The sequence below is a fragment of the Sceloporus occidentalis genome, unplaced genomic scaffold (genome assembly GCF_023333645.1).
Source record: "Sceloporus occidentalis isolate IW3139 unplaced genomic scaffold, rSceOcc1.0.p SCAF_12, whole genome shotgun sequence".
Taxonomy (NCBI): domain Eukaryota; kingdom Metazoa; phylum Chordata; class Lepidosauria; order Squamata; family Phrynosomatidae; genus Sceloporus; species Sceloporus occidentalis.
Window position 1 is genome coordinate 21,008,024 of NW_028316992.1, and position 26,467 is coordinate 21,034,490.

Here is a 26,467-nt window from a genome sequence, read left to right on the forward strand (position 1 = left end):
GTGTCAAGAACTGATCACTGATATTTTGTGGTACTGGTTAGCGATATGGGAATCATCTACACTATAGAAATAATGCAGTTTGACACCACTTTAAATCCTATGGAATACTGGGATTTGTAGTTTTTTACAACTCTGCCAAAGAGTTCTGATGCCTCACAAAACTACAAATCTCTGTATTCTGCAGGATGGAGGCATGACCATTAAAGTGATGTTGAACTGCATCATTTCTACAGTGTAGATAGATGCATCTGTGGAATAATATTTGCTAATTACTAACTAATTTTATAGTATTCAAGGACATAGCAGTGTTGGTTTGTTTTAGTGTTAAGAAAGGAATTTGGTAGCAGCTTTGAGACTAAGTGGAAAAAAGATTTCTCCCCCCATGCGTTAAAGTGCTACTGGATTCCTCAATATCTTTTCATAATTTTATAGTCATTTTCAAACACTGGATATTTATGGAGCACTTTTTCATATAGACTTGTCCTCAAAGGCATACCTAGCATATTTGACACCTGGTATAGAGCATTTTTAAACACCAACCCATCAAAATTATTTCCAGTAATAATAATGAAATTAAATGAATAATGATGTTTCTGCCAAGAACCCCAAAAGACATGGCGAGGAGCAGCAACGCCGGCAGCTCCATTTCCCATCTACTGCCCATCTCTTCAGGGTCCCAGCAACCACTGAAGAGATGGGCAGAAGCAGCAGTAGAGTGTTGTTGGTAGTGGTGGCAGCAGTGACTCCATGTGTCTGCGGCTGCTACACTGCCTCCTCTTTTTGTCTTCCCTTTCCTGTTCACCCAGCAGCTTCTTCTGGGTCTGGAAGGGCTGCTGGCCAGGCAGGGAAGGGAGGCAGAGGAGGGGTGTCCATGGCCACCAAGGCTCAGTGGGTGCAGGAGACGCTCACTTTGCTCATTGATGGTGACTCTGAACAAGATGAGCATCTCCCTTCTCCACCCATTGGGCCTCATCCCCCAACACACACACACTTTTGAGGCTTGGTGGGCTCATTTTACTTACCTAGTCACTGTGAGCAAACATTGCTTTTCTCCATCCACTGAACTTCATCTCACTCCACGCCTTTGACATTTAGAGCAAGGTATCACCTAATGTGGCCTGAACCCCCTCCCCACCTGAGAAAAGGCTTATTTCTCAGTAGCAAACCTTTTTCAGGAGGGTGGGGCTTCATGCAATGATTGCAACGGATGGTATTGTATGGAGGGCCTCCACTCTTATGCCCCATGTACACAACCCAAAGTGGTGCCACAGGCATCCAGCAAGAGCACAATGATAGTATTATTGCCAACACTTAGAGAACTTTTCAGAAGATCTTAGCCAAAAGGCCGAGAAGCAATCACTTAGAGAACCTCCCAATGATCATTCTTGGTAAAGTGGAAAGCAGTAGGAAAAGAAAGATACTACACTACAGGTGGATTGACTCCATGAAGTCCAGGGTTGGGTTGGGGTTTTGTGGGGCTTGTTGTTTTTATTGTTGTATATTATATTTTCTTTGTTGTTACCCGCCTCGATCCTCAATCGGAAGAGGCGGGATATAAATAAATAGTTATTATTATTACTATTATTATTATTATTATTAAGGAAGCCATAGCCTTGAATTTGACAGACTTGAGAAGGGCATCTGATGACTTGAGATCTTCCACCTATTCAAACTTGAATGGATGGCAAATAACAACAAGGACAACAAATTGAACTTTAAATTTACAGTTCTTCAAAAAACCCACATCTTTCCTACCAGGAAGCAGCGTTTCAGTGTGAATTATGCTTCTGTTGTGAACTAAACTCTTTCATTTTTACTTCAGAAAACCATGTACTGATGTTAGCAAATTCATTTAAGTCATATAAGTCATTTATTCTTGGAAAAGATGGCATTTCAAAATGATAAGGTTAAAGAATAAAGATACTTGTGTTTGTGACATAATGTGGTAACTGGCAGTATTAACACTGTTATCATCCTAAAAAATTAATGAACTTTAAACCTGCTTTTGTTAAGCACAGTCATATATCATCAGGATGACTTAATACTGCAGTCTGTCACAAGTAACACATGATTATTTCTAATACAATGACAACACTGTGGCAATCCACTATGATAAATTTACTATTGGGAAATTTATATATAGACTGTTCTGAAAATATGGGGTATTTGGTCATTTTTGAGATTGGAAAACTTTAGTGAGCCCTGTGGTTGAGATCTTATTTTTGGGGGCCATTGCTCTTTATAGGTTCTAAAGAAAAGTTTGAAATTTTGCACTAACAGGCAGAGACACACCAGAACAATCAGCTGTAGTGTGGAAGGGTTAGGATGAGAAAGTCTGCTTTCTTTCTTTTGTGGGCTGCATTGCCTCAGAGATAATCTCTTGCTTCTCCATAGTCTTGGAGAGCAATCAAACGTTGGGAATGGCTAGAGTTCATAGTCCGTTAATCACTAATCTAATTCTATTTTAATACCCACTTTTGTATATTTTTTCACTGTATATTTTTTTTTAATTTGTAAGTTGCTTTGTATCCCAGTTTTGGTAGGAAAGTGGGTATAGATAAATATTATCATCGTCATCATCACCATCCACAGCTTTAGATGAGATGATAGCGGACCTTGTCTAGGGAAGTGATCCATAGTATAGCTGATGAATATGGACCAATTTCCATAAATGTGTCCTTCTTCACAGTGGCAGACCCCATCTTGGTGTCACCTGGTGTGTGTGTGGGGGGGCTTCTGGGGGAGGGACTTCCAGGATGCGCACTGCATTGGGGCACACACTGGAAATCATGTGCATGGCCCACAGTGGCCCAGAAAGCCCTGCAGTTCCCTGGAGAGTGGGCCCCGCACCCTGTGCCAGCCCAGAAAGCCGCATGGCAGCCTGGAGAGTGGGCACAAGACCCAAGGCCCTGGGAAGGCCCTGCAGCAGGCAGAGGACTGACAGGGTGTCATCCCCTCTTCTGTGGTGTCACCACCCTTCTGGCACCCCCCAGTGACGCTACTGCTTCTTCATTTCCCTTCTGCTTAGCTGAACATGGGAGATTAACTGTCTGCTAAGACATCCCACCAAAGTCTATGTAACCACCTCCTAACTGGTAGACTCACTAATGACTGATATTGCTGGTTGTTGAACTTTGATGTAAACAGGGACAGGGTGGGTGAGAGGCAATAGGGGCTTGCTATGATCAATGTAGCTAAACTTTAAAAATACAATTTAAAAACACTGGGAAGAGATCCCCCTCTGCTCCCAGCCATCCCTTCCCCACTCTTTCTCCGGGGTGGGCAATTTGTTGTCCTTGGTTTACCTCATGCTTCTTGCAAAGATTGGATGGCACAGAGAGAGAGAGAGAGAGAGAGGTGGGGCAGCAGAAAAAGAAACATAAGATGACAGAGGGAAATAGAAAGCTTTGCAATTCCACATCTGTGACCTCTGCCCATTTTTGCCTCAGGTCCTGCCTACCACCAGGTTCCGTCTCCAGTTGACTTTCTCAATGGGCCAACCATCTAGTACAGTGAAAAAGCTTCCCAGCCTGATGCAGAGGAATAAGTTTGAGGTGGAGAGGGACCTCAATCCGCTCTAAAAGGATCGTGACTGTGACAAGGCACAATTTATCCGGGTTACCCTTGAGAGGGCCTACTGAAGATGGAACAGAATAGTCCAGATTTCTTTCCATGCTATGATCAAAAAACTCAAACTGCCTTAAAGGTAGACACATAAACATTTAATAATTTAGAGGAGGGACATAAAATATTCAAAAGTCATTCTCTGACTTAACAGACCATAATGTGGCAGCATTTTTTTCAAAAACAAAATCAGGCAGTTTGGTGGCAATTTATTTTCAGAATATGAAAATCAATCAGCAGTTCATCATGTCACCTTTCAAAGTTATGGCAACTTTTTCTTTCCCAGATGCACACTAAATCTAAGTGAATTACAGGAGAAATTTCACATTGGCACAATATAATTACCTAAGCTGGACACTCGCCATGAACTGAGGGCTAGCATTCCTCTTCTTCAGAAAAAAAGATTCATTTTAAATGCTAGGCATGACCAGACATCTAGTTCTCTCTTGTAAAAAAAAAAAATCTCCTAAATTTAAATCAGAGTCTTCTTTTGGCCAGCTGCACCTTGGTACTGACTGTCAATGTTTCATTTGAGGCATTCAGAGCTGTATCTCTTGTGATGAGATTGGAGGACCATCTCATTTGGAGGGGCAAGTAGGGGTTGTCGGAAGGAATCATAGCTTAAAATGTCACCAGGTATAAAAGTTTCATGAGGAGAAATCTGAATGCACACTTTAAAAACAGCAACTGGTAGACATAGAAGAGGCAGTGTTCAGATTGCTCCAAATCATCAAGTACCTCTCTGTATATATATCTGCTTAAGACCTGAGATCTTATAGAGGAACCCTCCTCTGTGTCCTACCAGTGAGGTCAATATCTTATGTGAAGATATGGGAGAGGACCTTATCTGCTATGGCACCCAATGCAGTGGCACTACATGCCCTCCCTGTGAAGAATCAGTTGACACCAAAACTGATTTTATTTAGGTGCCAAGTAGAAACATGCCCGATTCTTAAAGTTTTTGAGCCTGATTTACTTCAAAATGTTTTGTATATGGCTTAAACTGTTTTAACTTTTTAAACCTATTTTATACTTCTTAATGTATTCAATATGTTTTTTGTCTGTTTAAATTATTTCTACTTTTTACCTCGTTTTAACATGTTTAGACTGATTTTACTTGTACATCACCATAAGATCTTGTGGTAAAGGGCAGGGCAGCCATATTTTAATAAATAAAAATGAAACAAATAAATCCCACTGTGTACAATAAAATATAATCCCAGAAAATTACACATAGAATTCATCTTTATTCATCTTAGTAGTGCTCTAGACAGTATTTACATTTTGTCCCTCTTTCGTGGCAGTTTACTCTCTAATCTCCAAGAAATAAGACCTTGGGAACTGTAGCAATCACTAGACAACTGAATTACTCTCCTAGACCAGCAAACGGATGCTCAAGAGTTTATAAATAAGACTTACATCACATAGGGATGTCTAAATTAGGTTCAGAAAAGGAGGAAGCACTAGAAATCATATTGCAAACGTATGTTGGTTAATAGAGCAGAATAAAGAATTTCAGATAAAAATTAATCTGTGCCCTATAGATTATAGCAAAGTCTTTGATAGTGAAAAATTATAGATTGCTGAAAGAAAAGGGAGAAGAAGTGCCATAACATTTGATGTCCCGATTCATAACTGTTAGGACAGAGTATGGAGAAACAGAATAGTTTTTCATTGACAAGGGAGTTAAATAAGACTGCATTTTATCACCCTGTTTGTGCAGAACCTATCATATAGAACCCATTATTAGATACAGGGACAGGCAGAAGCACAGGAGAGGGCCTTCTCGCCATTTATTAAACATTTATTTAATTTAAGTCACCAAAATTACAAACAAAAAATAAGTCATGCCAGAATTTAAGGGGAATAAATGAAGAATAGCTTTGAGAGAAATTATATACAGAAATCAGAAGGTGCTCCCCAGCTTTGGAATTCCCTTCCTAAACAAGTTAGAATGGTGCCTTCTTTGCTATCCTTCCATAGGTAGATGAAGACTTCTTTGATTTGCCAGGCCTTTGCTCAGGGAGAAAATGACATTTAACGATGTGCTGTATAGTCCATTGGTGGTTTCCCCCCTTTCTAATGGTCATGCTTTTAACTGCTCTTAATTGTATAGCAAGCGTATGTCAATTTTTGTATGACATAAACCTATAGCTGTTTTAATTTTTGTAAATTGTCTTAAACCCTAGACTGGGGGAAAAGTGGGATATAAATAAATATGAAATATAAATAGGAGGAGAAGGAGGAGGAGGATTTATCCCCAAGTAAAGTGTGTGAAGGCCCACTCTGTTTTAGAGGAGAATAACACTACCTAGAGCTTTGAATCTGCCTTTGGGAGAGGGGATTCGAAAGAGGAAATAAATGGATTTGGGAGGATTTTAGGACTAGAAAACAATGGTCTTGCAGACAGCGTGCTTAAGGCTGCATGATTCTTACTTTAGTTTGAGTTTTCAGGGCCATATGAACCATAACCTAGAACACTAATGGAATTGATTCCTAGAAGCCTGGTCAATCCCCCTTGATCCTGGATGAGGTGCCAGCAATCTTCAGAAAGGTGGTAGAGTAGGGGATTATATTTATTTATTATTAGATATGGTTTTGAGAATAGCTGCAGACCAGTCAGTCTTATTTTGATTGCAAAGAAGATACTAGAAAAGATGATACAACAGCTAGTTTGTAACAGGAGTTTTGCTTATAACCTCTGAGAAATACTGGGGAATGGTTCAGTCGGCATAGGACAGGAAACAGGCAAATGTTGTCTCTTCTTCAAAATGGGAATGACAGAAGATTGACTCTTAACTACAGACTTGTCAGTCTGACTTTGAAACCAGATAACTTGGATGGATTACAACAGATATTGGAGTCAATTTGTAGCCATCTTGATAACGGTGCAGTCAGCAGTAAGAGCCAGAATGGATTTTTCAAGAACAAATGTTGCCAGCCAGCCTACTCTTATCTCTTTTCTTATCCAGGTTACTAGCTTAATGGATTGTGGTAATACCTTGAACATAATTTATTTTGATTTCAGCAAAGCATTTGATAAAGTGCCCTGTCATGTTTTATTGAATGGATTGGTTAAACACGTTCTAGATCAGTGCTACTCAAAGTGGTGGTCTGTAGACTGGTGCTGGTCCCTGAACAATTTGCTGCCAGTCCCTTGAGAGCTTCCATGAAAGAAGCTCCCCAATGGGGATGAACCCAATATCATGTCCCTGGTATGCTTGGAGTGTCGATAATTGCTGGTCCCTCGTGTCAGAAAGTTTAAAATCACTGGGCTAGATGATGGTACTGTCAGGTGAGTCACAACTGGATGGAAAATAGTATTGAAAAGATGCTGATCAAAGATCCTCCTCAGACTGAAGGGAGGTTTTGAAAGGGTTGCCAATGACTCTCTCCTGGACCATAGTGACTTACAATAGTGGCTCCCAATCCAGATTTTTTGGCCTTCAGCTCCCAGAATTCCTGACCACTGGCTGGGGTCTGGAAGCTGAAGGCCAAAACACCCAAACACCAAAGTTTGAGAACTTTGTAATGGCGGAGAGAATTGTTATCAGATTCTCTGATGGGAAGAAACTGGGAGGGACAGCTAACATCCCAGAAGAAAGACTTAAAATTTAAAATGACCTGGCTGAGTGGAAATTTGTCAGAAGCACAACACGCACAAAGGTCTAGTTTTAGCCAAAGTTGTTATCACCAATCAATATCACCACCATCACCATCATCTTGGAGGTCTTCAAATGGAGGCTTGATGGCCATCTTTCGGGGATGCTTTGATCTGGATTTCCTGCATGGCAGGGGGTTGGACTGGATGGCCCTTGCGGTCTCTTCCAGCTTTATGATTCTATGATTTTATGTAGGGCGGGCAGGTTTGTCAGTAGTATATTTGAAAAAGGTGATGAAATTATAGTCACTGAAAACAGGGACAGTTAGTGGCTTCCATGTCAAAGGTTCATAGAATCTACTCTGTGTTTTATTTCAGAAGCTACATAAAGGTCACCCTATCCACCAGTCACTTCTGGAATAATAATCAGAGTGGATTCACTGCACTCAGGAGGAAGAAGGAAACAGACACGCCCAAACCCCCTTGAATAAGAAATATTCAGATTTGTCAAAGTAAAGAGATGAGTGGTTGAGTGGAAGAAGACAACAATGAAGCGGAGCAAGTGGAACTCACTGGACAAGTTGAATAGTCAATAAATAAATAAACAGAAGAAGCTGTTCTGTGTCATAAAGAGGCACTTTACAGGGTTAGAAGGAGATGATAACGACCTGTCATTCTAATCTTTAAAACCACCTTGTGGAATATGCAAGTAGCTTTATTCCAGTACTTCAAATAAATGGAGGGCTCCGTGACACTTCCTGATTTGAAGCTGGATCAAAGCCACAGTGCAAAACCAGCTCTAAAATTAAAAGGACTTTGGTGGGAATTGCCATGCATCCCATTTGAAGAAAGGGACATTTTTCTCCATTTCCTTGACGCTTTCCCAAAAATCATCGTCAGACAATGACCCTAACAACAACTTCCATGATGATCATTTCTTTTAAAAAAAATTGCCCCCTACTCAGTTATGACTGGTGGCTTCATTATGAGTGGGATAATACATTTCCTCTGGATTATAGTCTGAATGTTAAAGGGGCTAATTACCCAAGGTGCTGACTCTGTTCTGGGGGTAGCTTTCAAAACATATGGCCCAAACAGACAAGCCAAAATAAAGCTGCTTCAGGCCACTTTGGAAGTGTGCTGTTTAAATGATCCATGCGTCCTAACAGGCTGGAAACCCTGCCAAAGCCATGGTCCAGTCCTAAGGACTGGAGCACAGCTTTGGCGCAGCTTCTGCCCTCTTAAAATGTGTGTGTCATTTAAACACTATATCTACAAAGTGACCCGAAGCTGATTTATTTTGGCCTGTCTGTTCAGGCCCATAGTTTGGCAACGCCCTTCACACTTCAGATTCAAACCCAAATTCAGCTCCCTACCAATCTCCACTGCCTTTAATATCCCAGAAAGCCATGATGGATAAGTTTAGTATCAAAGTAGACTATGGTAACATCAAGAGCATCTGGAAGGAGGTGTACAGAAGTACATTTTCTTGGATGAACTGCAACAAAGGCCCTTGGAAAGTTCCCAAAACAATCTTGTGCGTAGAAATGCCCTTAGCACAGAGACTCCCATGAGAAGATATACTGCATTGGTAATAGTTTCAAGATGAAAGGAAGTTGCAAGAAGGAAGGAAGGAGTAGTTGGGTGGGCAATGGTGGCACATGGATGCAATCAGCCTCCATAACCACAGAGAAGAATGCAGTCCTGAGATTTTTCTATTCTTGCTTTCCATCAAGTATCTGCATTCTGGCTTGCTGTGGTGCTGCTATTTGATGAATGATGATTGCATTTTCCATTTTAAATATACCCATCTAGTCAAATCCCTCAGCCAGCATGGCTGCTCTGAGAAGCACTCTGGAAGCTGTCCTCCAAAACATACCCCCCCCACCTTGATTAAGATCTGTGTATAAAAGAGTAAAACATTTCCCACTCTTCTGCACTTTCATACAAAACCCAACTCTCTCAAAGCTTGCATATTCTAACATATCTGTAATACAGTCTCAAAACTAGACTGCTGTTCCTCAGTTGCAATCATCATGAATGAGCATAAACAACCATAAAGTCTTAATTAACAGGGGTAGAACCTAAATTACTATCAAATTATGGTGGATTTGTCTCTTACTCTACCATAGCAACAGACAATCTCATTTCTCATCTGCACTTCACTCATTCTAACCCGAATTACATTATGAACAATGTGCATCTTGTCAGGGCTTCAGTCAAGATGAATTTACACTCTTCGAGATAAGCTTTTGGCAGTTTCTTTTATGGTTCTCTTGTTGCAAGCTGAAACATGCTGCCTTTGTGTATTAATGCATCTGTTTTTCAGTGCTTCAGGGTCACAATAAATGAAGCAGCTCAGCTGACTAAACAGGAGGGAGAAAGCAGGCCTGTAAGGATATTTTTCTGAAGCTAGCATTTTATATTTACATTTATATTTACTCTGAACCATGGGATTTTTAAGACTGCAAGGTGTGCCCCAAGAAGCTGTCTAATGTGGCCTAAATCTAATAGAAGGCAAATAAAATATTCATTTTTAATCGTTTTAAGTTTGTTTTGAGCTGTTAAACTTATACTGCAGCCTTTTGTAGCTAGGGTTATTGTATTTGTTTGTGAATCACTCAGAACACAATGTATTGTGGAAAAAACACTACTGACTGTCATAGTTAAATTAACAGTGACCGAGACACTCCGAGATGAGGTTTTTATTGTGCCATTGTAATGCACAATAAAGAAAATTGTATTTTGCCTTATTCATGTAATTTTATGGGAGATACAGATGCTATCTTCTGTTTGTAGCCTTCCTGTGTTTCTGTGTTTCATTTCTTCTGATTTCCCCCCCAGAAAAATAAATCCATTAAGGAAAAAAAGAAAAAGAAATAGAATAGCTGTATTATATGGTTTGAATTTTAGCATTAGGAGGTTTCTGTTTGGAAGCACCCTGCTGATGGATAGGAGAGCCTGAAATCAACAAACCCCATCTGATCTTAGAAGCAAAATAGGGTCAGCCCTGGCTAGTACTTGGATGGGGGACTGCCAAGAAATGCCAGGTGCTTTCAGAGGAAGGAACTGGCCAACCATGACTGAACATTCTGTGCCTAAGAAAACCCTATGCACTTCATGAGGTCATCATAAGTCAGTGAGGCATGTATATAATGTATACACACACACATAGATGGATAAAAACCTCATTTGGAGTAATAAATAAATAACATGCTGGGGTCTCCTAAACCCTCTTAAAGTTTTTGCCACTTTCTTATTTTCTCATGGCACAGGGCTGATCTTCAGGCTCTGTCTTTTTATGGCAGAATATATTTTCCCTCTGGACTCTTCTCGATCATGTTTGCCATGGTTTTTGGTCTCTTAGTGATGTTACTGTTTCCTTTTCTCAAACTAGTAATTTTGGTATACAGTTAACCAAGCTTCTGACAAAGAAGTTCCTTTTTTTGCAAAGTCTTTTGACACCCACGCAGTCCTCCTTTTCCTTCACCTAGCTGGAAGGCTTTTAGCAGCATTGACATTGGGAAGCTGGTGAAGCAAGGCTAGAGAAACACAGGCTTCATGTATTGGGTTGCAGCAACATGTTTGCAACAAACAATGTGCAACAGCCTGGGCTCATTTTCAGAGTTCTATTTGCCTAATTTAAGTTTTTGACACTGTCATAAGCATGATTTAGCTAACAGCATATTAGGGAAATAGATGCATGATAGCTCTGGGCCTGTAGCCAACCTAATTATAAATGGAGATAAGCTTGAGAGAAAATGAAAGTAAATGACTGGCTTATCCCAAACCTGACAGTATAGGTTTATTAGCCTAGTGCATCAAGATGAGTGAATGGCCCATAGAAGTGACCAAGAATAACCTTCCTTGCAGGTACACTAGCTGAGGCAATTAGGATGGCAGGCAGTCAAAGTCTCCTATTGTATCACAGGCAGAGTTATGGCTAAGATCTCTCTTTTGAAAGGATGAGATAATTGGGAAGGAGCTGAGATCTTTGAAGTTGAGATAACCGGGGAGGAGTTGAGATCTTTTAGGTAACTGGCTAAGCAGAGGCCAGAGAGGGTATAAAACAGAAGTCTTTTGTTCACCAAAATATCAGATTTTGCTGTCATCAAAGCCAGTCCATTTCTAGACTTCTCAAGCAATTTCTAGTAACCCAAATTCTTACATGTGGTAATTTCTTTCTTTCTTGAGGAAGCATGTTAATACCCAATAGAACGCTGGTGCAGAAATGATTGAAAACAGACATGCTAGGGGAGAGATATAATGCTTTGCTATATAATTCCATTAGAAGTAAAAGTTTGTTATAAGAATGTGCCTAACAGATTCAAGGTCTATATAAGCTGTGCCACTGAGGACGGCATGTCTATCTGCACTATCTGTGTTACAAAACAAAATAATATTAGTACAGTGGGACCTTGGGATCTGCAGAGGATCCATTCTGCCCACCCACCATGGATATCATAAACCACGGGACCTCAAGTCACGCTGTCCCTAATGGCTACGCCGCCATTAGAGACAACAAGACTTCAAGTAAGCCCCTGTTTTCCCCAATGGCGATGTGTGCACATGGCCATGCAACCATTAGGGATAATGGGGACTGTCCTAATGGTGATGTGGCTGTGTGCACAGACTGCCATTGGGGATAACTGAAGGTTTGCCATCCACAGATTCTGAAATCTGTGGATGACTAGTCTGTGGATAAGGAGGCCACACTGTATAAAGCTGCAACTTGTTCTTCCATTACCTTTCTTGATAGACTAAGCTTTAAGTATACTTACAGGGACTATTGGATAGGACTGGGTTCTGTAACCTTGGAGGTCTACGTGACCAATACAGTAACTCCCAGATAATCCAAACAGATTGAAACTGGCAGGTATAAGGAATAAAGACTTTTCAAACTTCTATAAGACATAGTGGTAGAAGAACCATGCCTGTGCCAAATGCAGTAAAGCTTGAGCTGTGAAAGAATAGGATTCTACTCTAGCCAGTCCTACTGTAGCTATGTGTGCCTGCCTACAACAGGCAAAGTAAACAGCAACAGGCAAAGTAAACAGCAGCTGCTTCAGAATGCCTTACTGAGCATGTGTAAAGAGCAAAACAGAGAGAAAACAAACAAACAAAGAGATTAGATCTGTTTTCTAAAAGCTTGTTTTCTGCAGCTCCAGAGAATAGGACCCGGAACAATGGATTCAAACTACAAATGGATTCCACCTCAACATTAGGAAGAACTTAGGAAAAGACATTCAACACAGTAAATTGGGTAACAATGTTTGAAATATTAGATGGAATCTAGGATAAACTAGGATATAAACTAGAATGGTTCCCATATTAAATCTTAAAACATTATAAAATGGATAGCAAATTAAAGGGATTTGAAGATAATAGATCAGATTTGAGGGAATAATAGGATTTCTGAACCTAAAGAATGGATTGGCAATTTTTATAAAGTTTTATTGAAGTGGGACTCAGGAGAGGAAGTAATAAAATAAGTTATTATACAATGGGCAAAGAATGTGAGACACCTGGTAGAGATGAGTAAATGGGAACATACATGGAGAAAGGGGATTAAATATACCGCATTGCAAAATTTGAGGGAAAATTACTACAAAATGTATTTTCATTGATATATGACACCTGAGAAAATCTCAAACATGTATGACTCAAAGTAATCTTTGCTGGAAATGCGGGGAAGAGCCAGCAACATTTTTCCATTGCTGGTGTTCGTGTACATTTGTGAAGAAATACTGGGAAAATGTGAATGAGATAATAAGTGCTATCATCGATGTAAAGATATGAATGTACCCGGAATTTTACTTCATGGGAATGTGTGATGATAATTTAGAAAAATGACTACTACAGCAAGAATGACTCTTGCCTAGAGATGGAAGTCTAAAATTATCCCTAATGTGAAAGATTGGTTATTGAAAGTGTATGATGCTATTAATATGGATAAGTTAACTCAGGACCCATACAGACAGGCCAAAATAAAGCTGCTTCGGGTCACTTTGGAGCTATGCTGTTTAAATGACACATACATCCTAAGAGGCCAGAAGCTGTGCCAAAGCTGTGTTCCAGTCCTTAGCATCATTTAAACAGCATACCTCCAAAGTGACCTGAAGCAGCTTTATTTTGGCCTGTCTGTATGGACTCTCAGACTGCCAAAATAAAGCTGCTTCGAGTCTCTTTGGAGTTATGCTATTTAAATGATGCATGGGTCCTAAGAGTCTGGAGGTCGCGCCAAAGCCACACTCCATTCCTAAGCACTGGAGTGCAGCTTTGGGGCAGCTTCCGGATTCTTAGGATGCATGCATCATTTAAATAGCATATCTCCAAAGAGACCCGAAGCAGCTTTATTTTGGCAGTCTGTAACAGGCCTCAGTTAGCAAGATATAACTTATCAGGTAGAATTAAAGATGTGTGGGCTTTGATAGTGAATTAATTAGAGGGAAAATGGAGATAAGATAGCTACAATTGGCTTTCGATAATAATAATAATGATGCAGAATTTGAGAAATGAAATAATAGTTATATATGTATTCAAGTTGATGTATTTATGAAGGGAGCAAAAAGGAGCAACAAGGGGTAAACAATGTGAGAATTGTGATGAAAAACAATTAAGTAATGTAGGTAAAAGAAAATGTTATGGGAAGTAGGTGATATTTCAAAAGAAAGGTGTAAATGAAGGTCAAGAAACAAATACAAAATCAAAGCAGCATTGAGAAGGAGGTTAAAGGAATGGTAAGAATTATAGAGAACGGGGGAGTGAAGAATGAGAGAAAATGAAAAGAAATGGTATGGACGTTAGAGGCGATAATGGGTAAAATACAGCTCAAAGTGAATCACAATAAAGTCAGTGTGTAATTTGGGGAAATCTCAAAAGCAAACATAATTAATAATTTAGTAAGAATAAAGAAAAGAGTTTTGAGCATTCATTGTGCATTCTTAAAAGTCAACATTTGCTTTAGATCTTAAATGATGTATCATACCTGAATCTATTTATGTAAAACATTTGCATATAGACGTAATTGGCACACTTCTAGCTGAAAAGTAAAAGGATGAAATGCCAAGCCATCATAATATGTTGCCCTCGTTTCCTCTGTTGACTTCTAGTATAGTTTTCTGACAATCTTACATGGTGTTTACAATCTGGCCTGGGTTAGCAGACATAGACTCTGCTACAGAGACTGCATCAAAGCAGATAATAATGCCAAGTCATTTTTAAAGGCCGGATCATTAAAAAGGTAGTCATGCATCATTATTTGATAACTACCCCTTTGCTGAGCTGGTTTTTTAAACTACGGTGTGCTTGCTTTGCTGGGTGTGGATTGCAGACCTCCAGTGTTTCACTTGCAGTTTAATATGGGCCTTCCTTAGTTAACCTAGGAAGGCTGTGTAAGCTCATGGCAATGGGGAACTAACAGGTCAGCTAAGGGAAGAATGGAATCTTCTATCTGTTCTCTCTTTTGGTTCATCTCCTATCCAGAAGGTTCCTGGTTGCTTTAACAGTTTAACCAGCTTCCCATCAGGTTTATTGGATTTCATACTGAATAGCAGTCTAGTCCAAAATGAAACTTCTCATCTATAATTTACTTGTGAGTGAAGTGGATGGCCTGGAAAGTATCACAGTGGCTTGGAGAAGAGGGGGGAATTCGTCGTAAGAACACTCCAGCTGTGCCTAACATAAATTTGAGGGCCGGATTGAGGGAGTTCCTTTATTTTGTAGGGATTCCATCTCCCACCACCACCCCATCCTCCCAAGTGCTACCCTTCAGTATTCATATATTTTGCTGAGGACTTAGAACAGATAAAGGTACTGCGCTGTCAGTACTGCCTGATCCTGTTTGCTGAACTGATAGAAATGGCCTTGAATTTATGCTGAATCTACACAGGATAAATAATGCATTCTTACCTCGATCCCAGTTCTGTCAGAACATATGACATTTCTCTCCTTCTGATGTGAAAACACTTCTTTTTAATGCCTAAGGGCTTTAAGGCATTTTTAAAAACCTCCAATGTACTCCACTGTTTTGGAGAAGAACCAATTTTTTAAAACGTGTGGTTTGACACACACACAAACACACACGAATTGCTATTGCAGTGGAACCAGGATGAGGCATGGGGCCAAGCTGGTGGGTCATCACTTTGGTCAGGTGTTCACTTAGATCATCTCATAATTCCCTTGTTTGTATTGGCATCTGGAAAAGGCAGTGTTACTTTCTTTTTCTTTTTTCTTTTTGGATTTAGCGTTTATATGTGAACCACCCTATACATACCATAACACACACTCACAGGCCAGCATTTCACCTCTCCCTCTCTACCAGCTTCACTTTATAGAAGCCCATCTGGGCGCTCAGAATGAAGAGAAAACAAAAGCTATTTGATTAAATGAATATGCACATGCATTGCGAGCATTTTTTTTAAAAACACCCAAATAACTGATAAGTTGAAAACATGCATATAGTAGAAGCATCCCCTTGTACTGAGGTGGCTACAAAAAAGGGGGCCTGTGTGGTTTTCCAGACTGTCCAAAACAGGTGTGTGTGGCAATAAAAAGGACAGATTGGGGCAGAAATACTACACAGAGAAGCTGGGATATGGCCCTTGTGTAGATTCAGCATTAGTGTTGTTGACCCACAAGAAGATTGCTCAGTACCAGGGTTGGCTAGAAATGACAAGGACCAATTCTCTTTTGTTTACTTATAAGTTAGACCATATACTTTTACTGTATAGTCCTCTTGGGCATGCCATCTATGGATTTGAGCATCTGCGGATGGCCCTGCCCCGTTCACCTCAATGGCGGTGCATGCACAGGGCTGCACTAACTAGGGACTCAGTGCACCGCCATTAAAACCAGCAGGACTTGAGGTCTTGTGGTTTTTGCCATCTTGTGGGGGAGGTCTGAAACAGAACCACCACAGATAGAAAGGACAACTGTATTTCAAAGGATGGAGCAAATTCTTTTTAGGGAAAGCAGAACAGACATCACATGCAAAGAGAGTTTTCCTCTCCTCTACAGATCACATGGAAGAAACATCATCCTGCCAACTTGCTGCTAGCCCTGAGAATGTTAATACCCTTAAGTCTTGCTGAGCTAAGAGGAATAGAAGAAGAAAGAGGCATACCTTAATGCTACTGAATTATACCTTATATCTTTCTCCACAATGATAATTGTAAAATAGTATATTTTTTATTATGGCTTGAGTGGCTATTAGTTTAGATGACATTTAAAAGGAGGTTTGCAGATAATCAATGGAAGAAAGGTCTATCATTAGTTTTAAGAGTAATAGTGAATTGACAGCTGAACAGAACCTCCATATTCAGAGGCAGCACATCTTAGCAAATGAGGACAAGACAAGGGTAACTTGTGATGAGTTAAGACAGAGTGCTCGTATCTCCATACTTTTTTCTCTGAAATAAAACAAGAAAGGAATTGTTAAGTATTGGTTAAATCAGACACATCAGTAAAAACAACTTATTTTACTACGTCAACTAGTTTGTGGAGGAAGTCAACTGAAAGTGTATTCTTCTTTCAAATAATTGGCTTATGCGGACATGGCTACAGGACATATAACTATCTTTCACACTACACAGTTGTGACACTTATGATTCCCCTTTACCTGTCACAGCAGCTTCCTATGGAATCCTCCTGGAGTTGTGTAGTTTTTGTCATAGGCCCCAAATGAGGATTCTCGGTTTGAGGATTATAAAAAACCTGCCCTAAAGTATCCAGTCTCAGGATTCGATAGGATGGAATCATGGCAGTTTAAGTGGTATGATAGTGCTATAATTATGTAGTGCAAAAGAATCCACACATCTACTGTGCTTGCAAAAATATTTTATGTCTTCTTATTTCTAATTCTTCTCCCATTCTCAGGGTTTAGAGTAGGTAACAATACCTTAATACTCTTCCTCACTTTCCACAATCTAATGTCACCTTTATGGTATTCCATCAAATTATTAGTCCAGCCATCTCCCATAAGTGACAACAAATTCATTCTCCTACACTAGGGACTTTATGTAGTCAAAATGGCACTCTCCACATACAAAATGGATGTATTAGTTGACTTGAAGGAACACAAGAACTTCTAGAAATACCTCCAACACTTTAGGGGTATCCTCAACTATTAGCCCAAATAGAATTTAACATTCTCAACATGTACAGAATCCCAACTGTTTGGAACTCTTAGGAGTTTATCAGACAAGGGAAATTGGAAGTATAATCCAATGGCAATCCAAACACAATCATGGGGTTTAAAGTTATTGTGTGATAGTCCACCACATGCAAATTCAGGCAATGGGAAGTCAGTCCGAACGCAATCATGGGATTTCACGTTATTGTGTGTTAGACTACCACACGCAAATTCAGGCAATGGCATGCAATTTTCGGCAATGGGAAGCCAGTTCGAACGCAATTCATATTCACATAAATTTGCTGAACTAGCGAATTCATGTGAATGCGTTCTGGCCCCACTTTCTTTTCATTCGAAATTAAGAAAAATTCCTCCCATGTGATAAACTCCTTAGTGATTCGATGCCTCTAGCTGGCACAGTCTTAACTTCCAGAAGTTTTGGTTTGCTAGTCTTTAGGTTTCAGGACAGTTCCACACCTATAATTAGAAGCATCCCCTTGTACTGAGTTTGAGCTCTTCATATAGGATCTCTTTGTCTAAAAATTATAGTGGCTTCTAAACTAAATTGCTCTTCAGCTGAACTATTCAATAAGTACTATTCAAAAACTAAAATAATAGGGTTTTTCAAGAGGCCAAAGCTACATGGTAGAAAGAGAACCTTTTTTGAAGTAAGTCCCCCTGATTTCAATGAAATGTACAGTACTAACAAATCTTGCGTTAACAATGAGATGCACTAGCACAGCTATTTGGAATTAAGTCTCATCAAGTTAAATTGAATTCACTATCAAATAACTAGGCAAAGTGCAGAATCAGGCTACATTTACAAGCACTGGAGTTTATCGCACAGCCCTTTGGGATGCTCCCGGTGAGGAACCAAAGGGAGTGGGATGGAAACAGAATGGGGTCTATCACACATTTTATCACATGCCAGAATACCGCCGCCGCCACCGGAAGTTCCCATTCCATTCCCTCCTCTGGGACAGGTCAGGAATCGAATGGGAACTTTTACTCCACTAAGACTTTTAACCTTCTGAAGAGGTGGAAGGTACAAACTATCCCAGGTGAAATCCCTTCTTTTAGACAGCTACAAAAAGGTGCAGAAGACCTGTCCTCTTATTGGTCATCTTGGAATATGGGACGGGATTGGTGGGGGGAGATTGCAGGCTACGTACAATGGACTACATATATGTACACATCACTTATATGTTGAACTCTAGTGTGTGGAAGTAAGGTAATGAGGTAACCTACTGTTTCAACAGCATTGTTTCCCCAGGGCTGTGCTGATGGGTAAATAAGAGCTAAAAAAATTTCCTATGGCATCTTAAAGACAAATTGTCTTATTATGTTGTGAACTTTCATAAGCATGAAGCTAACAGAAAATAGAATCCTGCCTGCAAAAAGCTACAATAAGCCAGTTAGTGATTTAACATACCTTGGGAGATCTCTGACTTTAATACCTTATATATATATTTATGTTTATTATATGCCCAAAGCATGAGATACCAAAGATTTAAATAATTCTTCAAGGGTTTTATTTTAAGACTTAAGTAAGTGGGAAATGTTTCCTTGTGACAAGAAATTAGGAAAATGCGACTATTTCAAGAGCATAAGATTCACAATAAGTCTACTGTTTCAGACCCAAAGTGGATGACTGCTAAATCCCTAGTAAAAAAAAGAGAATTAAACTCTAATAAATGTTGGGTTTCATAGCATTATCCTTCCCTTAACAAGTGCAATTCCTTCTAGTACCAACATGACAGCCCTGACAGATTCTTAATGAGATTTTAACACCTTCTTTTTGCCTTTGGCTACATGGAGATACTGCTGCCTAATGAATCCTGTAAAAACAGTATTGTCTTGCTTGTCCTCTTTTTTGTTATTTATTTTTGTATTTTGAATCTGAAAAGTCATCTGTTAAGTGCCACAACTGTGTTAAGTCTCTTAACAGAAACCATTTAACCAAAAAAGAAAAATCAACAGTAACTTTAAGTACCTTTCAGTATCAGTTATCATGGGAATAGAAAACAGAAAAACACAAATATCATTTATTCTCCTAAGACTACCAAAGCCAGTTATTCACAGTTGCTGTAGAAGAGATTGGAGATCCAAAATAAATGGTTACATAGCAAACGTTTCCACAGTCCATCAAGCTGTGGAAAGAGACCATATAGACTCTGCACATGCACACGTGCGGACACACATGTACACACACATACACACACACACACAGATATCAATCACAAGGAAGCACATCCATAATGTGACACCTCTCTCTGCCCCCAGAAAATTATGTCGGACTATGGCTACAGAACTATGTAGTTCTGTTTGGAGAAAGTCTGATGTAATCAGTATATTTCATTTCCAAATACCAGTAAATGTACAGGGACAAATTGTATGAGACATAAGTGTCCTTTCCTCCCTGGAAGTTCACATCAATGATCTGGAAAGAAATAAAAAGTGAAAGTTTAATTTCAAGTTTAATTTGAAGGAGCAGCAACAACAAAAACAACATCAAGCAACTTGATCAGGGGGAATGAGGTCATTGTCCCTCCATCAGAAATTCTGTCTCCAATGAATTTTTTACATTTGTTGGTCCATGTTGCTTTGGTAGGTTTGCCTGGCCACTTTCCTAGAATGCTTAAACTCTATTTTCAACTGAAGCTTTATCTTACCGCAATGTTATAAATCTGGGGACTCAAATAAAATTTTATTCAGGGGAGAAGAATCTGAGGACAATGCTTTCATTCCCTCTCCCCATAGCTACACCCCTAATTCATGCTGATAATGATATAAGTTCCTTCAGAGTAACAAAACAGAGTACAATTATTCCTTTACGAAAGTACATGGTGGTAAAACATACAGAGTTGCTTCTGAGTCAGCAGATGTAGGTTTATGTTACCAGAGAGAGAATTCCCCTCTCCAAATGGGCGTCAGTAGTTTTCAGTGGCCACTCATTGATGAAAATGAAATGAAAGAGTTTTACTTTACCTTTGTGGGATCTGAGAATATCAAATTTTGCTGTAAAAGGGGAAACTTGAACAAGATGGAACAATTGGCTGGGACTTAGGCCCTGTACGGACCGGCACTTTGACCTGACGCTGGATGCCCTGACTCCACACCCCAGGGCATCATGATGCCGCATGCTGTTCCAGATGATGCACGGCATCATTGGTGCTGCATCCAGATGATGCAGCGCCACATGGCTGTCATTCAGCCACGCTGCCATAGTTATGATGGCCTTTGGAGGGCGCATAAAGGAGCTGCTTTTTGCGACTCCTTTTTGCGCCCTCCAGAAGCCAGATTGGGGCCTCAGCCCCGATCTAGCCAGGAAAGGGGCGGCTGCAGGCCACCCCTTTGGGATTGTCTGTATAGCCCCTTAATTCATTGAGGTTTTTACCTGCAACAAAAGTAAAACTCTTTCATTTGAATTACAACTGGTAAGATTTACCTATACAGCATCTAAAGACCCCCCCCCCCGATGTAATAATACAGTGAGACTTTCCCTTACATGAGGGATCCGTTCCAGATCCCCTCACGTAAGGAGAATTCCATGTATGCTCGAGCCCTATTCAAAAGAACGGGGCTCATGCCCATGGCGCAGTGCGTCATGCAAGCCATTAGCACATACACCATTACCCCTTATGGGGTGAGCCGAGCTTTCTCCCAGAGCGTGTGTCAGCATATGCTGAAAGCCATGTAAGTCTCCCCATACATGGCACACTGTATAAGGACCTCTTGAGAAATTCAGTGTTCTCTGCCCATGAAAGGGGCAGTCAACTTTGCACAGGGCAAGGGCAACCTGGATCTCAACCTTTCTGTTGTTAATGGGGTTGAAATTTTATTAGCTATCTTTTATTGTCCTTTGTCCCCACTTCTCACATGCCCAAAAAGGCTACCCTCGTGCTTGGTTCGGAAATTTCAAGTTAGTTCAGAACATGGCAGCCAGATTGGTCTCTGGTACATCCAGAAGAGACCATATAACACCGATCTTAAGATCACTTCACTGGCTGTCCATCAGTTTCCGGGCCCAGTACAAGGTGTTGGTTATCACCTTTAAAGCCCTAAATGGCTTGGGTCCAACTTATCTTCGGGACCACCTCCTTCCATATAATCCTCCCTGTACACTTAGATCCTCAGGGAAAAATTTGTTACAGCCTTGTAAAACAAGGCTGTCAATGACCTCCCAAAGGACCTGTTCAGTAGTTGCTCCCAGATTGTGGAATGGCTTGCTGGACGAGATCCATCATATTACCACTCTAAACAGCTTTTAAAAAGCTATAAAGACGGATCTCTTCCAGCAGGCCTTTCCTGAATAGTTCTCCGGCCATCAGAAAGAAAATCTAACTGCTGACCTCCGACTTGACCACAGTTATTGTATTATGTTTTTTTTAAAGTATGTTTTATATTTTTAATTCCACATTGTTTAATTGTATTTTAAGGGGGGTGGGTTGAGGATCTGGACTGTATATTTTAACTTTGTAAGCTGCCCAGATTGCTTTTTGTAGAGAGGCGGGATATAAATACATTTTATTATTATTATTTATTAAGAAGGGAAGTGGCCTTTGCCTGTATTGAGATTCATTCAGAACAACTAAACTACAACTGAAACAACATATATAATATGCTGATATAAAATGTAGGTTGAATTCATCAGAAAAAGAGATGCATCATGTGAACTCTAAATAAGAATATAAGTTGATTTATGTATCGCCACTTAAAACACCACACTTCTTTAATTTGAATTCCCATGCAGGTTAGGTAATAATTGTTTGTTAAAATGATTGTTAAAAGTAAGAAACAAACCAGTAAAAAGACCTTGAGTTTGCTTTAGTCTATGTTCTTTGTATTCTCACATAGTCAAACACAGATGAAAGACTACTTCCCAATAACATTAGTAAATACATACAAATATTTCTAATTTGTCATCCTAATTAAAATTAATTGTTTCTCTCACACATGATTAAGGCTTGGGGTTTTTTTTGTTGTTGTTGAGTTTTTTAGTGTATCATTTTAAGGGATGGTAGGCAAAACACAAAAATACACTGGCATTCAGCTTTGCCTTTTCAATCAAAACTTTGCTTTATCTTTGTGCTGCCAACAGCCACATGGGAGGCAGATAATCACTACCTTGGTTAATTGGCAGGACTGAAGCCCTTGTTGCCTGTGCATCTCCCATGAATAGAATTTACAGAAGGAAGGGGTTGTAGTGTTTCCAATACACTCCGTATCTTATCTTATCTATGCACAACTGACAGTGGGTCAAAAAAAAAATGTCTCTTAATCTTGGGCAATGATACATGTGTCCTACCATTCATTCTTTAGTCCGTAACTCAGTAACCAGAGCTCCTAGCCTGAACCAGTAACTTCCCTTATTAGGTATAAAATTCATAGTACTAAATATTTTAACATCTTCTTTGTTTCACCACAAGGAAACACAAAAGAGGGCCTTCTTGGCACCTGCTCCAGACTTTGGAACTGCCTTCCTAAGAAGAGAGGTTATTGTGGCTCCCTCCATGGTTTTTTTTATGGTAGTAGGTTTTGTTTTGTTTGACTCTTTGTGTTCTGACAGGTCTTTGGAAATTTCCCCATTTATGGAGAAATAGCTTTTGGATGGCCATCTGTTGGGGATGCTTTGACTGAGAGTTCCTGCTTGGCAGGGGGGTTGGACTGGATGGCCCTTGTGGTCTCTTCCACCCCTATAATGCTATGATTATATGAACATGATGTATTGTCTGTTTCTTACTTTTTAATGGTTTTGTTTTAAAATGGCTTTCAATTTTATTGATAGCTTAAATATGTTTTTATAGTTTTATGCTTTTATTGAGATGAGCTTTTATCTGTGTCTGCTTTTGTTTTTGTAAGCCTCCTCAATTTCCAGGTTCTCCAAACACGGAAATCAGGAAACATGCACAAAACAGGATGTTATGCAGACACTGGGACCTACAACTCCCATTATAAGGAGAACAAATGGCCTTGAAAAATGAATAAAGGGATAAAGAAAAATAAGTGAGTTCTCCCTCACCAACTGCCTGCAGGTCAGAAACTCTTAGGCTGAAAACCTTATCGCCTAAGAAAACAAAGCCAAAATGGATTGGGAGAACAGTGGCATTCTCATTGCTTCTCTGCATGAATCATAGAATCATAGAATAATTGAGTTGGAAGAGACCGCAAGGGCCATCCAGTCCAACCCCCTGCCATGCAGGAAATCCGAATCAAAGCATCCCCGACAGTTGTCCATCCAGGCTCTGTTGAAAGACCTCCAAGGAGGGAGACTCCACTACACTACGAGGGAGTGTGTTCCACTGTGGGACAGCCCTTACTGTCAGGAAGTTCCTCCTAATGTTGAGGTGGAATCTCTTTTCCTGTAGCTTGCATTCATTGTTCCGGGTCATAGTCTCTGGAGCAGAACAAAACAAGCTAGCTCCCTCCTCAACATGACATCCCTTCAAATATTTAAACAGCTGTCATAGCACTTTGTTATCATAGCACTTTGCCTCTCCTGCCCGAGGACTGAGATTGTAAAAGTGTGCCTTTTGCCAATTTTTCCAGCATGAAAAAAGATGAGCTTTTACTATTGTCTGCCTTAGGAAGAAACACGTGGAGAGGCATAGAGAAAGTCCCTATTCTCTCTATCATTTTTCTTTCTTTTCTCATGCAATAAAGGTTCTAAGCCATTGAATTTCAAGAGTCCTAGAAGTTGTAGTAATGACTGTCACTTGAAAAACTCTGGCAGTACTTCAAAACAGGCAGAGGCTCAGAGGCAGAGCAGCAAATAGAATTCAATGGCTCCAAAGTAGGCAAGATACACATGTTGGAATCCTCTTGGTGGCATAAGCTTTTTTAACTTTGGAGCTCATCACATGAACTTTAAAACAGGTTGCCACCTAATTGCCGTTTGCCACCTAATTGCTGTTTGCCATCAGCCTGGGTCCCAGCCGTGCTCTGCCAGCACTTTTTAGAAGCTGGGAAGCTTCTGACTTTGAAAAAGTGCTGGTGGAGCACAGCTGGGACTAGCTTGATCCTGGGCTGATGGCGGCTGGTGACTAGCATGTGATAATCCCCACTTCATCCCATGTTCCGGCTGCAGCCCAGGAGGCTTGAGCCAGTTTTAAAGTTCATGCAATAAGCTCCATAGTGTAATCTTTAATTAACCTTGCAACCACATTTGTTTTAAAGTTGATTATGCAATGAAGCATTCGGTATCTTCTTGGGCAGTGCTCCCCTCTGCAAGGCATTTTCACAGCACTAGCTCATGCCCCCATGCCCACTTGGTGGCTGAGGAAAGGCTGAAGGCACCTACAAAGTGTCTGGCTGCACTTCTGCTCCTCCTCTCCCAGGAGAAAACCTAAACAGTTGTTGCCCATCTAGAGAAGATGAACTCTAGTGTAGGGTAGTTGTCTTTTACTCAGCCCGTGATATATAGTGGTGGTCCCCAGAGTTTAGTCCTCCAGGTATTTTGGACACCAGTTCCCTGAATTACTTTTAGTCAAACTGGCTAGGGTTTCTGGGAGTTGAAGTCCAAACCACCCAGAGGAACAATGTTTGGAGACCACTGATATATAAGATCATGACTGTTGTCAATCGCAAGCAGAAATCCAAGATAACAACTGGGGGGAAAGCAAAGCCTTCACACAAGAGAACTAAAGTCAAAGATTGGCAGTATCTATTGTTAGGGTCAGTATAGCACTACATACAGGGTGAGTTTTCCTGTTCCCTAGAACTCTTCATCAGACATGATGGGACAAAAATTGGGGGACAAATAGTCCAAAAATCTGCCCTGGTATGTGTTTCTATAGCCACAAGTTATTGCCTGTAAAAAATGGAAACATTAAAGTCGCTAACACCTTTTCTCTTCACTGAAGCTGCAAGAATTGTCTCATAGCTGCAGTGTCACACAATGGCCAGTTCAAAAGTCTAGATTATGTCTGATTTTTGCCCTGTAATCTTAGCGTTGGGTTGGCAGGCCTATTTAGAAGCTAGTTCTCAGCCCAGTGCACAATAACTCAATGTGCCCCTGTGTCTATTCATTTTAATTTTACTAGACTTAAACTTTGCATGCCCAAATTCAAAATGAGGTATGTGATTTGTTCAAGATGGGTAGCAATTGAGATGATATTGCCATACAAGCCAACAATGGCTTTTCACATTTCTGTGCAATTTTGAGTGTGTGACTAAACACTGTGAATACTAGGTCTAGTAGATTACACTATCAAAATGTAAAAGAAAGCAGCAGGTTTTTAAAATAATAATAATAATAATAATAATAATAATAATAGCCAAGCCTCTCTGTGGAACACAACAGGGGTGGCTTATAGTTATAACAATACAATTCCATATCCCAATATCCCACTCCCTTAAAATAGCTATTAAACAGTACACAGTTAAAACATACCTTAAAAGAAAACAATCAATCAACATTGGCTATATAGCATGTTTCCGGGGAGTAGTAGGTTCAGATGTTCAGATTTTTTAATGGGCAGTTATCTATTCAGGGAAAGCCTGCCAGAAGAGATCAGTCTTAACAGCTTTTTTTAAAGCTGTTTAAGCTGGTAATATGACGGATCTCCTCCAGCAGGCCATCCCATAATCTGGGAGCAGTTGCAAACAGTCTGGTTTTTATAGGTTGCAACAAATTCCTCCCAGAGGACCTGAGTGTGCAGGGTGGATTGTATGGAAGGAGGTGGTCCCAAAGATAGGTTGGACCCAAGCCATTTAGGGTGTTAAAGGTCATAGCCAACACTTTGTATTGCGCCCGGAAGCTAATAGGCAGTCAGGTGTTTTAGAACAGGTGTTATATGTTCGCTTCTGGCTGTGCAAGAGACCAGCCTAGCTGCCATGTTCTGTACTAAATGAAGCTTCTGAATTAAACACAAGGTTAGCCCCATGTAGATTGCATTACACAAATTGAGTCATGAGGTTACCAGCACATGTACCACAGTTTCTAGGTCCCTAACTTCCAGGAAAGGACACAGCTGGAGAATCAGCTGAAGCTGATGATAAGCGCTCCTGACCATCACATTCACCTGATTCATCATGTGAAGCGATGGATCTAAGAGCACCCCCAGATTGCAAACACAGTCCTTTGAGGAGAATGTGACCCCATCTAGGAC